Below are 13987 nucleotides of genomic sequence, written 5' to 3'. Positions count from 1 at the left end.
TCGATTGATTGATTTGATGAATCAATATAAAATGGTTTCTAGAAGTCTTTGTGTTCCGCTTGTAAACAGGACAATAAGAAAGCCTTTAATAGTCCCACAGTGGGGAAAAAAACCTTCACACAACAGCATAGCACAGCACAGTAAAAAAAAAAACCAAAAACGCAGCAACAGATGAAACATACAGCCACAAATCAAATTAGGTTGAGTTAAGGCACAATACAACACTGTACAGGTGGACAGAGTGAAGCAATGGGGGTAGGGTTATTGTATAGTGTATAAGTATAATATAAATATTGTACATTTTGGCACAAATATCATTTGTTTTGTGGGAGGTAGTTAACAGTGCTGATTATTATACAGTCTGACAGCAGCAGGTTGGAAGGATCTACGATACCTCTCCTTCACACAGCGAGGGTGGATCAGTCTGCTACTGAAGCTGCTCTCCAGAGCAGACAGTGAGTCCTCCAGTGGGTGAGAGTCCTGGTCCATGATGGATGTCAGTTTAGCCAGGACCCTTCTCTCACCCACCTCCTGCACCGTGAGTGCAGCCCAGGACAGAGCTGGACTTTCTGATGATCCTGTCCAGTCTCTTCCTGTCCCTCACTGTGATGCTGCTGCCCCAGCAGACCACACCGTACAGGATGGCTGATGCCACCACAGAGTCATAGAAGGTCTTCAGGAGTGGCCCCTTCACTCCAAAAGACCGCAGTCTCCTCAGCAGGTAGAGTCTGCTCTGACCCTTCCTGTACAGTGCATCCGTGTTAGGAGTCCAGTCCAGTTTAAGGTTTAGATGCACACCCAGGTACTTTTAAGAGTCCACTCTCTCAATGTCCCTCTCCTGGATGTGCATCGGTGTAATGACAGCCGTCGGGGGAAATCCACCCTCCTTCGTTTTCCCTGCGTTGATCAGGAGGTGGTTCTGCTGACAACAGTCCACAAAGTCCTGAGTGCGTCCTCTGTACTCTGCATCGTCTTCGAACTGCAGCGGGTCCAGGTAGGTTCCCACTGCAGAGCGGAGGTGACCCAGGACCAGTCTCTTCAGTGTCTTCACCAGATGGGGCGTGAGAGCCACTGGTCTGAAGCTGCTGAGCTCTGCTGAGGCCACGCAGGAGGTTTCCAGAGCCGTGGTACCACCCTCAGTTTAAGGCTCAGATTGAATACACGCTCCATAACTCCACACAGTTGGCCTGTGCAGGACTTTAGGAGTCTGGAGCTGATGCCGTCTGGTCCGGCTGCTTTCCTGGCCTTGATCTTCTTAAGCTCTTTTCTCACCTGGGTGCTGGAGAAGGACGGGTTAAAGGAGTGACTTAGGGTGGTGTGAAGTGGAGGAGTGCTGCTGGGATGAGTCTCAGGTCTGCAGGGCTGACGGCAAAGGGCTTTGTGTAGAGGTGTGGTGTGGTCCAGTGATGTGAGGCGTCAAACGGTTTGGAGGCAGTAGTCTGTAACTAACAGGACTCGTCTCAGACTCGCTGAGACAAACCTTGTGGTCCACAGAGATGAGCCAGTGAGTCAGAGTGGATGGTTGAGAGGTTCAGGTCACCAGTCCATCACTGGGCCACACAATAACTCCCAGCAGCACATGTGGACTGTGGGAGGAAGCAGGACAGGCTCCGTGGTGAGACCAGCATGATGCAGCAGCATGTAGAGGATTTAACTTCAACTCTGGACGCACAAACAAGACGCCAAAGTGAAATAGACAGAAAAAAACATTCTCATAGTCTGATCACACCACAACTGTATGGAAGAACTATGACAATATATGCCCCTGGTTCAGCAGTTGAATGAATGTGAGTAATGAAAAGAAAGCTGCTTCACAGCAGCCAGTGAGCACTGCACCATGACTCTGTGGTATTTTCAAAATAAAGGTGTGCAGTTACCAGCTGTGACACTAACACTTAACAAAAAACCACCGTGCTGCCTGCAGAAGCAAATAAGCTGATGTCCTGCCAGCTGCTGTGATCAACCTCTAATACATTTGTCAAATACTGGCTCTTAGTAATTTTAGCTCCTCAAACATCACAGGCCTTTTAAAAAGTTGCAGTTCCACCGCCCAGGGTTTCTATGCTCACACCTGTTTGTTTGTGTGTGTGTGTGTGTGTGTGTGTGTGTGTGTGTGTGTGTGTGTGTGTGTGTGTGTGTGTGTGGGCATGAGTCTGGGTGCACATGTGCAGCCATGCCTCTCCTCTGACAGGTCAACTGTGGATTGCGTAACAGCTGCTGGTGGCTGTCGCCGGCGCTACAGTGTGTTACATAAGACAATTTGATGTTCACAGTTCTAATCCGGCCTGTGCTGGCTGAGCACTCCCCATCTGGGATTTCCATCCTGTCCTTGCCCTGAGCTCAGCAAAGCGCTGCTTCGTACTCCACATACAAAGATGGGTCAGAATCTCCTTTTGACCAACATCCCAGGTCAGTTTAAGTTAAACGTTAGAAGATGGAAAAAAACATAAAAATGAATTCAGTTCTCAGCTCACGCCCACACATTTGCATCCACTGTGGAATTCATGACTTTGTGTTTGCATCAGTGGGTGTGGACGGATTCATGTCCTTTAACGCGACTCCACTGCATTGGCTCAACCAAACTACAAGCTACAACTCACCCAAAGTAACATAGTTGCGGCACTAATTATCAAAACATTATGGTAAAGTTAGGTTAACTCTTCAGTGCCAATAATTTAACATCATCACATTAAATGTTCCCAGCTGCTGCCTGGGCAGCGGGTGGCTTCGCCACAGGTCCAGTCACTCACAGGCCACATGTCACGCTCACACCTCCAGTTAAGCCTCAGACCGTGGGAGGCAGAGCAACATGAGAACGAAGGGGGCGGTGCTGCATCCTCCCGCTGCTCCACCTGCTGCATGCAGCCCGTTAACGGACGTCACCTCAAGGGTTCACAATATTATTTCCCACAAAGATTTTCTTCATATAAATTCAATAAATTCAAGACCTTTTCACTACAAGTAAGGACTTCCTCACTGTAGTGTAAGGATCCCTGGGCTCTCTCTCTCTCTCTCTCTCTCTCTCTCTCTCTCTCTCTCTCCCCATGCCACGCCCCCAGCTCTAGGCCACGCCCACCCCCTCTCCCCCCTCAGTGATTCATCAGTTACCCAGTCCGTTCCACGCACCTGTGCCTGCCCTCTGCTCTCCCTCACATACACGGACATGCATTGGTCTTCTAACCATGTAATGTGGCTCTCTGTTCTGTCATGTTCATTGTGTTTAGTGTAGATCTGCCCTGTTAGTCACACATTTCACTAATGTGAGCTGTGCATAGCGTCAGATTTTGAACCACGTTTAGCAGCGTTGGTGATGTAAGTCTTGCATTGTGTCTGTCTTGGGAGCCTGGTTTAGTCTGCCTGTTTTGAGTGTTTTTGGTTTCCTTTTTTACTGTATTTTCTTTTATTAAAGACATTTATATTTTTTCAAGTTCTGTTTCACCTCTGACTTGGGTCCCCTAGTTTAGCCACAGACACTATCCGCCATCTTGGATGGTCAGGATCCTAACACAACGGGATCCTTGACTGGCTCCATCCTGCTAGTTTAGTGTTATCTGACGGCTGCTGGGAGGACGTCTCTGATCTCTGAGATGAAGAGGAACTCAAACTGACCACCAGCATCATTTCCTCAGACAACTACCCAGCCGATGCTGGGCGCGTGTACGTGTATGTCAGCAGCAGCTGTGAACTCACCGGGGTGTTAGGTTCAGGGCCTTTTGAAGCCTCTCGCTCTGCAGCCTGTCTGACCTTTAGTCAGGACACAGGCTGCAGTAAATGCTAGATCTGCTGCATTTGATGCTATAGAGCGTAACCTTCTTTTATAGACACTGGAACAAAGCATCAGAATTAGGGGAACAGCCTGACTCCAGGACAGCAATCACATTTCTCCTCCATTAGCTTCCCTGCATCTCTTTATTTTCAAAGCTCTTTTAAAAGGATAAAAATACAGTATTAGACATTTTATTAGCAAAAAAAAACATCCAGGGAAAAATGGCAGTATTATGTGTTGTGGTTGAAAACGGTCATATTTTATAACACCCAGAATGCACTGCGCTATGAAGCATGTCCAGAGCTGCAGAGACTGGACCTACCTGACCCACCGACTGCAGGGCGCGTTACTCCTCCGGTTTAGAGGCAAATGTTAGGATATTGCTTACATTTACACTGATAAATTTTTAACAACACACATTTTACATTTTATATTTCAACAGTGTGTTTTAATAAAGATATTGTTTTGTCTTTTAGCAGCTTTCAATTTTGAATCAGACAGTTGTCAGGAAGCCACAGACTCTTCATTTAGCCAAGTTGTCTGCTGTTAGTGGCTGGCAAAGCAAGACCATTATAATTGTCAATTATATAAATTATAATTATATAGATTATAATTTATCTGCAGTGTCTCTTCATTCTACTTTAGTGCTTTTGAAACTTTTTTGCTTTCCTGATGTACAATACGTGATACCTGCTACTCTGTCGCTGGTGTCGCATAAGCACCACGTTTAAACCTCCATGTTACAGGCCAGATGATCAGGGCATCAATTGTCATGTTCGCGTATTACGTAAAGTGGAAAAAGTTGCAATTGCATTGTACAAAATTACGCAACACAACATAAAACAAAGTGGAACCACGGGATTAGAGTGGAGTGTTCCAAACGTCACAGTGAGGAAATTCTCAGCCACACCAGGACAACACATCTGGATTAGGATGGGAACAACCCTCTGATGCATTCCGTGCAGACGCTGCATGGGGGCACATCTGGATGAAGGCTGCATTAGCAGCAGCACTACGGGCACCTCAGGCACAGCTGTTCACATCCTGCTAAGCCCATCGTATCATATCAGTGAGTGAGTCAGAGGCTCAGGACTGTTTTTATTCTAAAATAAAGGATGTTCATTTAAGGGAACTAACGCATTGATTTTCTATTTGTTTGTTTTTTTGTTGTTCTTGAGTAATAGAAGTAATAATAAGGATCTGTACACATGAATTCAACTGTTCAGTGGTAGTATATCACCTTTTTCCTGTAATGTGCAGTAGTTGACTTGTGTCCCATGGACCAACGTGATCCTTTACATACACACACTTCATTGTTAAGTGGAATGATTCTCTCAGTGGCCATTTTTAGTGCCGTCCGTTCTCCCACAGGGTCTTCCTTGTCTTGTTGTGTTGGACAGTTTGGCTTTTTCAGGAGCCGCATATAGAGATGAAATCCTCCTGTTGATTGATGATCCGTGTTTATTTTTATTGTGGCCCGTTATGAACAGAGGTGATGTCAGCCTCAGCGTTGGACAGGCTGAGTAGAGGGACAACAAGGCAGGAGAGAACGGGAAACCGGGGCATCAGACTGAAGACAGTCCAATCACAGGCAAGGAGGAGAAACCCAGGAGTTTGGCTGGAGGGTGAAGCCTCCTGCGGGCGTCTGGGCTGAAGAAATCTACTATGTACAGTAGCATTGCATGAAGACTAACCAGAATACATTTCGAAAATGTCAGATCTAACCTCAATACTAATTAATAAATTAATTTTTAGAGCAAACAAGGAATTCGAGCCTCGTTATATAATCGTGAGCAGCAGAGCTCAGCTGCTTTAGTCAAACAGCTGGCATGTACAGTAGTTAGACTGTGACCTGAACCTGATGTTACAGGTGAAACAACCAGCAGCAGCTTCATGGCTCCTGTGGTTAGAGCGTCACATCACAGAATCCAAACATGGAAACGACACCATGAGCCCCGAGGCCACAGACGAGCAGCTGCTCTGTAAGTGGAGCTCCCAGCTTGGCTTTAGACTCTTAAGCTGTGTCCCACATACTAATCCTTCATACTGCTTAAAGCAGGGTCTGGGTCTGCAAAGTCCCTGGAGAGTCACAAATGATGGAGACGTGAAGAAAAGACCATACCGCCAAATATAAGTAGTTGTTAACTAATTGTCCAGAACAAAGATGAGACTGGGTCGATGAGTACAGTCAGTCAGTATTAGTCACATCAGCACCTCTATTGCTCTGTTTTCATCCAGATAGAACTAGAGTCTAGTCTACTTGGTTGTGGTTAGTGTGTTGAATGTGTTAAGAGCCCATAGACTTACAGTACATGTATGTATCATATGTTAAATGCTGTGAATGCTGAGAGGCGTTCATCATAAACTCAGTGGACGGGATGTCACGACTTCCAGACAACCTCACCTTTAACCTCACCTTCACCCACATACTCATGTCAGTACTGATGTGTGCTTTAAATATTCACCCAGACCTCCTTCTTCTGGAGCTAAAGATGGTGGAGGCCTGACGTTGAGGCTGGAAGGACCAGTTAGCGGCGGGTTAATTTCCTTTGTGCCCGTGTCATTTATTGACTCATGGACTGAACAGGCTCCAGGTCAGCGCTGCCTTCCTCTCCTGACTATTAGATGCTGGTTTAATCTAAATTTTGATTTCACATCGAATTGATTTTTTCATTGACAGCTGTGCTCAACCTCCAGTGTTTTGGTGTTTCATGTTTACTTTAGTACTGATCTGCGCTGGGTTCTCTGGTCCTGGGTCATGCGTCAGTTCCTCGGGGGCATTGCCTTTATTTAAGTTTTTCTGGTAAGCACATCAGATGACTAGTCTTTGCAGCGCTGCTGTGTGAGGCCGGACGGGTTCACTGATGAAGTGCCAGCTCACTGGTTTCAAAGCTGACAGACAATGTTCATGATGACACACTGAGCCGTAATTATCTGCATGTGCAGCTTAATGACACTGCTCCGTCTGCATCAGTGCTAATTACATACTTGGTGAGTATTTGAACGACAGCCACTAATCCTGTTGTCTCTGGATGCTGTAGATACTGTTGGACCCATGAATTACAGTAGCTCAGCCTGTGAACATCATCACCACATCATTGTGCGTGGAATGATAAATGCAGTAATGATGGCAAATAGCTCTGTAATTAGCTGGATGATAAAGCAGATGCTCAGGTCTCACTCAGCTGTTGGGGAGTCTTACGCGTCATTCATGCTGTGCTCCAACATCTGCATCCCCACGTCTACAGGTGCAACGGCAGGTGTTTGAATTCTAAGAATATGCAGGAGAACAGCTTGCTCCCAGTTAGGAGCTGTAGCACATGCATGTGAACATGGATCTTATGAAACTGGTTCATTTTACAGCGGGTTGGACGGAAGGTGCTCCTCTGTCCAGCCACACATTGTGTAGGGGGTGGGAGGAGTTGGACCAGCATCCTCCTCTCAGCTACAGCATGTAGGGGGTCCAGCTCCACCCCCAGAACAGAACCAGCCCTCCTGATCACTTTGTCCAGTCTGTTACTGTCTGCTCCATTCATGCTGCTGCCCCACAGACCACAGCATAAAACACTGGACCCACAGACTCATAGAACATCCTCAGCATGGAGCTGCAGACGTTAAAGGACCTGAGCCTCCTCACGAAGTACATCCTGCTCTGAGCCTTCTTGTTCACAGCCGAGGCATTTGTTTTTGAGTCCAGTTTATTGTCCAAGTACACTCGTTCAGTCACCACCTGCACCTCTTCATTTTTAATAGTGAGAGGGGTGACAGGACTCCCAGATTTCCTAAATTTAAAGCTTTAAGCAAACCTTTGGCTTCTATTAAACAGAGGAAACTCATCCACCACAGGCTGTTATCCTTCAGGTCTTTAGAGAAGACCTCTCAGATTAATACAAAAGGATTTCTACAGCACGTAGCAGATTAGAGCTTATAATGTTCATTAACTGGTGTTTGAAGAGCAATAATTCATTGTCTGTATTGTAGAAAACAGAGAGGAGGAAAGACACGCGTGGGATTAAGTATAGATATGAAACAATATCAAACTGGGATTAGACAATATTTAGTTGCCATAGTGATTTAGTGTAGCAACACAGTGGGCAATAAACGCGTGTCCCCAGGCTGAATCTACCCAGAGCTCTGCTCCACTTTCAGTAAAAGAGTCAGAAAGCAACAAACACACGTGATGTATAATATGTGCACGAGATCCCACACGGTCTGAAACTACAGTCAGGTTTCTTTATAAAGGATCTTCTCGTTTCCCATCATGTAGAAATGAGTAGGACCCAGTATCACACTGGCCATTCCCCACTGCTCTTCAGCTTCTTGCTGAACGGCGTTTGGCAGGCGCTGCGCGAGGAGCTGATCTCTGTGATGAACATGTCGTCTAACCACACAACACTGCAGCCCATCCTCAGAACCCGACCCCGAACAACCAGCCTGTTGCTATGGAAACGCGCCAAACATCCAGCTCCGACTAAATGGAGCAAAGGAAACGCTGTGTTTCCATTTGTTTGTGCTGACAGTCAAAGCACATCTTTATTGATGTTTCAGCTGTTTGCGTTCGAGCTCGGCTGTTTTAAGTCCCGACGTCTCAGTCACCACCTGAGTTTACATTCATGGCTTCTTTTGATCAGCGTCCGATGGTGTCGTTCTACAATGAAGTCGGAGCCACGTTCTTACGCCACACATCCTTGTCCCGTGTGTGTCCTACTTCATCAGACCAATTGTCTGTAATTGCTTGTTTCAGGCAATTTCCTAAAACATATTTGTTCCTTGTTTGTCAGGGTCTGACAGTGATTCTCCTGTTCTTTTACAACACACTGTGGACACACAGGCTGTAGCTGCTCATGGTACAGTGGTAACAACAGGCGCTTCACGTTGATAATACTAAGAATAGTTATAATTATTACTATAATAATAAGCTTCAGGGTAGAAATATGGAAAATGGGAAAGTGAGAAGGGAGAGAGGAGGGAGATAAATGGGGAGACACCTGTCACACCAGCAACAAACACACAGCATTGTCTGAGCAGAGAGAAGAAACTCAGCTCAGTGATGTCACAGACCAAAGGTCTGTAGTTGCTGCTGGTAAATCAATGCCAGTCTTCTGTGTAAATCCACTGAAACCTGGTTCTTAAACCCAGATTCATACAAAACACTAACAATGTGCTGCTGGAGGTGACAGACGCATCAGCTGACGCTTGTTTAGTCTCTCTGGTTTCATGTACTCACCCTCCCTCCCTCACACACACACACACACACACACACACACACACACACACACACACACACACACACACACACACACACACACACACACACACACACACACACCTACTAGTACACAACCTAGTCTCAAAGACAATCAATAAGGTGAAAATGTGTTTTCCTAATTTGGGAACATGGCGTCTGTAGCTTATTACTAAGGACAGGTGTCATTGCTAATTGCTGATGTTTGCCCTATATCCATCTTTGTGTTAACAGACGAAGGCCAGTGATACCAGTTACGTGTGTCTGGCTTTTCCCATCAGCTCAGCTTTACTCTTACTGGATGTTTTCTATTGGTGCTTCGCACTGTGACAATAATCTGCTCTGTAGTCTAGACAAGTGTTCCTCCTCTGAGAGCTTTGTTCAGGCCTGGAGCTCCGTAGCGGTGAACACCATCTCCAGCCGAGCGGCTCTATTTATTTCCCAAAGCAGAGAGCTCTTACTAAAAGCCTTCACGCATCACAGCTGGAGGTCTGCGCTGAGTTTAGTTCACTGGAAGCTTAAAGGTGCACGTCGCCATTTGTGTGATCAGGTCATTTCTATCCTTCCACCTTCCTCATCTTCTACTGTACCTCAGTCAGAGATAGTGAGTAAGTAAGTAAACTTTATTTGTTAAGCCCTTTAACACAACTGGGCTAAACAAAGTGCTCTACTGATTAAAACAAGATAATAAGAGACAAGTAACAACAGCACACAGTATGAAACCAATATCAATTAACAATTAGCAACAGACAGATAAAACAATGTCAAAACTCAAGCTGTGTCAAATGCCAAAGAAAACAAATAGGTTTTAAGAAGCATTTAAAAACTGTCAAAGAAGAGGCCTGTCTGATGTGCAGGGGAAGCTCATTCCACAGTTTTGGACCTGCCACCATGGAAGCTCTGTCCCCTCTCACCTTCCGTTTGGATTTCGGTACATTCAGGAGCAGCAGGTTGGCTGATGTGAGTGAGTAGAAACAGTAGAAAAGAATGCATAAATGCAGTTCAGAGTTCAGAGAGGTAAAGTGGGGCAGCACAATTTCAGTTAAAAGCAAACAAGAGCAGTTTAAAATGGATCCTCCCTGAAGTGAGGAGGAAATAGCTGTAATGTGCTAATGTTTATGAGTGCCTGTCAAAAGCCAGGCGGCAACCGCTTGGATGAGCTGCAGTCGAGAGATCGAGGACCGACTGGCGTCAAAATAATTACAGTAATCCAGCCTGGTTGTAACAAAGGCGTGGATTACTGGTTCAAAGAGCTGCTTAGTAAGAACTTTCTTAACGTTAGGCAGTTGCCTCCAGTGGAAAAACCCAGAATGAATCTGGCTTTCAAACTTTAGGTCAGTATCCATAACCTCAGGTTAACAATATCAGATCTGACGTATTGAGACAAAGGACCCAAGTCTACAGGGCAGGAGCCCCCTCAGAACCACCAGCAGCATTACCTCAGTCATTCAAATATAAGAGCCATCCAGGCCTTACTGCCCTTTAGTCTAATAAAGAACTAACTTCCTTTTAGTTAGGGACATAGATCCAACAAAACCAAACATTTGTTAAACACCCATATGCACATGACTGTGACCTCATCGTGACAGAAACAATCATCATGATGCTGAGAAGCCTGTGGCAGTGAAATGGACTTGATAGATTTATACCTACTTAAAAGGTGTGTGTGTGTGTGTGGATTAAAGGGATCAGTGGAACAATAGTGATTCATACGAGCTGGTGAGGGAACGTCACCACATTCATTAAGGTGATTGAATGAGCAGCTCACTGATCTTCAGCCCAGGTTTAAGTCATTTATTCGTTCTGACATCTGCTGTTTTGTGTTTCATCAGTAAGAACATGAAGGTGTGAAAGGAGCAGCTCCGCTAAATACAATGATGTGTGTTAAGTTTAATCTGGAATCAGCATCTGTTTTATGCTCACAGACAGAAGAGGACGATCAAAGCTGTACTTTTATACTTTCACTACTTTGTCTCGGTGTCGCCGACCTGCACTCAGATCATCGTTGTAATGTCATGGTTACAATAGTTATTGTGCTTTCTCTTCACTCCAACAAACAAGCTGGTGTCTGAACTCGCTGCATCTGAGGAACCAATGAGTTCATAGAGTTCATAAAATAGTGGTAAGTTCTGTAGTACTGTCAATAAAAATGTGGATTATGTCACTGTTTTCTGTGGAGCTGATTCTGGTTGTTCAGGTCCAGAACCACTTTAAGCCACACAACGTGCTGCACGGTGGGTCACAAAGGTCGAGGTAATAATGGACCTGGACGATCGGCCCTTGTCCTCTGTGGCAGCTACAAGAGCAAAGATCACACAATTTCAAGGTAGAGCAGCCTCCGTGTGTTTGTGGCTTCAGGAGAAAACAGTGCTGCCCACAGCTCCATCCCTCCACACAAAACCCCATTAGTAATTACAAGACCCGGATTTGTAGCCGTAAATGGAACCAATAGTGGAAACGTCCGTGAAGTCAAAATTCCGCTGGAACCAATACCATTGCTTGTGTGCAGTGTGTGTATGTGGTCAAAAACAAGCCATAGGATGATATGTGATGAAAAAAACAAGCTTTAGTGTCGCATGTGGTGAAAACGTGTGTTTTTTTGTCACAGGCTAAACAGGCTGTCCTCATAGTATAGCATGTGGCAGATTTGAGTACAGGTGGGAGCCCACAGCTCCAGGTCAGAATGGAATCTAGGACCGTGACTACGTAGGGCAGATGTCCAGACTCTTAATTTGCATTAATCTCAGAGCTACAGGTTGAGTCGCACATATCAACTGTCAACTCTAATACAGTGTTAAATAACAGGTCACATTCAATGTAGAGGTGTTGCAGATCACTGAGTTCAGGTTTGAGAGACCAGTGCCTGTTTTTAGCCACAGAACCTGAGACAAGCTACTGTATGAGGTTGATCCTGAACTGATCCAACAGCTCAACCTGTTCATCCTGTAACAGTCAGTGATTTAACGTCTGTTTGTGAAGATAAGTCAGAACAGTGTCAATGCTAGGATTATTTGTTGTATGTGAGATCCAGGGACTGTCTGACTCTGACCTGCAGTGCGGGGGCCCCACAGGGGACTGTACTGGCCCCCTTCCTCTTCACCCTCTACACGGCAGACTTCAGACACAACACGGACAGCTGTGTTCTGCAGAGGTTCTCTGACGACTCTGCGATCGTCGGACTGATCACCGATGATGACGACGCAGAGTACAGAGGACTCACTCAGAACTTTGTGGACTGGTGGAGGACTACTGTCTGCTCTGCAAAACAGCTTCAGTTACAGACAGTTTCACCCTCACTGTGTGAAGGAGATCCAACGATCCTTCCTCCCTGCTCCATCAGATTCTATATTAATCAATGTTGCATTCTGTAAACCTGTGCAAAATTAATAATGTGCATCATCTATAATTCCATATGTACACTTCTCACCAATGTCACCTACTTATTCATTTCACCCTGTACAGCCCCATCTTTCTATCTTCCAGTCAAAATGTGCAGCTGAGTTTTTTTGTCTTCTTTGTTCATTTCTAATACTCAGCTGTTGTCAAATGCATTTTCCCCCTGTACAAATAGAGGCATTCATAACCATTCTAATTTATTTATAAAGCACCTCAAAAATGACACAGTTGGCTAAACACAAATATAAAAACAAATAAAACATTTACAATGATAACATAGGTACAAAGGCTATTATAAAACCACATATTAAGATGATTTAATACTTAGATTAAGACTCAGAATATCTATCTCTATATCTATATAATAGAAATATTAGGACTCCTTCATCACCACATTGTGTTAAGGATATTACTGTATGTGACACATAGTTGGAAACAGGAAGAGAAAGATAAATGCTTTTTACAGATGAGTGTCTGCAGTGTGTGTGTGTGTGTGTGTGTGTGTGTGTGTGTGTGTGTGTGTGTGTGTGTGTGTGTGTGTCTATGTTCCCCGTCTGTAGAACTGCTGCAATTACTGTTTTCTTCCCCGAGAGAGTTTTTTTGCCCGTTCTGCTTTGCTCTGGCAAATTGGATGGAGAGTGTCTGTCAACAGCAGCTTTCACGTCTCTACAGATTGTTAACTGGGGGTATTTTGGGCCGGTGCAGCACATGAACATGAATCTGACCCAAGTCTGATGGGGCTGCGGTTCTGTACTGAACGTGTGTGTCTGGCTCCGCCCATCTCTGACTGGAGTCTCTGTCTGTGCTGGAGAAAAGCATCTCCACAGCATCATGCTGCCACCACCATGTTGCATGATGAGATGAAACTCCTCTGGAGTCGCGCCTCAGCAGCAGCTGCTGCATCTGATTGAACATCTATTAAATTAAAATCAAATCCATTATAATGGAATTTATTTACTACATTTACTGCTTCTATTACTGTATTAAATGTGATTTCCTTAAGGAAATCAATAAAGCACATCTCTTATAAGCTTCAGTTGTAGTTGTTAACGTTAATACACCAGACAACACTACACTCACGGTTTAATAAAACAAGCCACTTTGAGCTGAATGTTTTTATTGTTTTAAATGTGTCTTAGGTTCCGAGGAGTCAGGTTCCCTGTTCTTGGTTCACTTCCAGTCTAATGGGGAAGAGAGGAACCGTTCACGCTGCATATGTGAACTGCAGCAGAGCAGGGACGTGTCTGAGCTTTGGTGATATAACAGAAGATTCAAGACAAGACACAAGACCATCTCTGTCTGAACAGCTGGGCACTATTTACTGTAAGATGCTGCTCACGTGTCCCTAACCACAACATCTACACAATCAGCACTAAAGCTTGAACCAACTAAGACGTGATTCTTCCCACATTTACACCCACCATTCGGGTAAGAACGCCCCCTACTGGTCGCCGCCACACGTTAATCCGCGTTCAATTTTAATTTTAATATTATATTTGGGCGCTCTCATTTATTTTACTGAAGCACATCTTTACTAAGCGACAACTACAAGTCAGAGGCTCGTGAAGTCAAGTACTGCT

This window comes from Betta splendens, chromosome 22 (assembly GCF_900634795.4).
Source record: "Betta splendens chromosome 22, fBetSpl5.4, whole genome shotgun sequence".
In the NCBI taxonomy this organism is placed as follows: domain Eukaryota; kingdom Metazoa; phylum Chordata; class Actinopteri; order Anabantiformes; family Osphronemidae; genus Betta; species Betta splendens.
The sequence above is the reverse complement of the archived record's forward strand: the minus strand, read 5'-3'. Positions refer to the sequence as shown.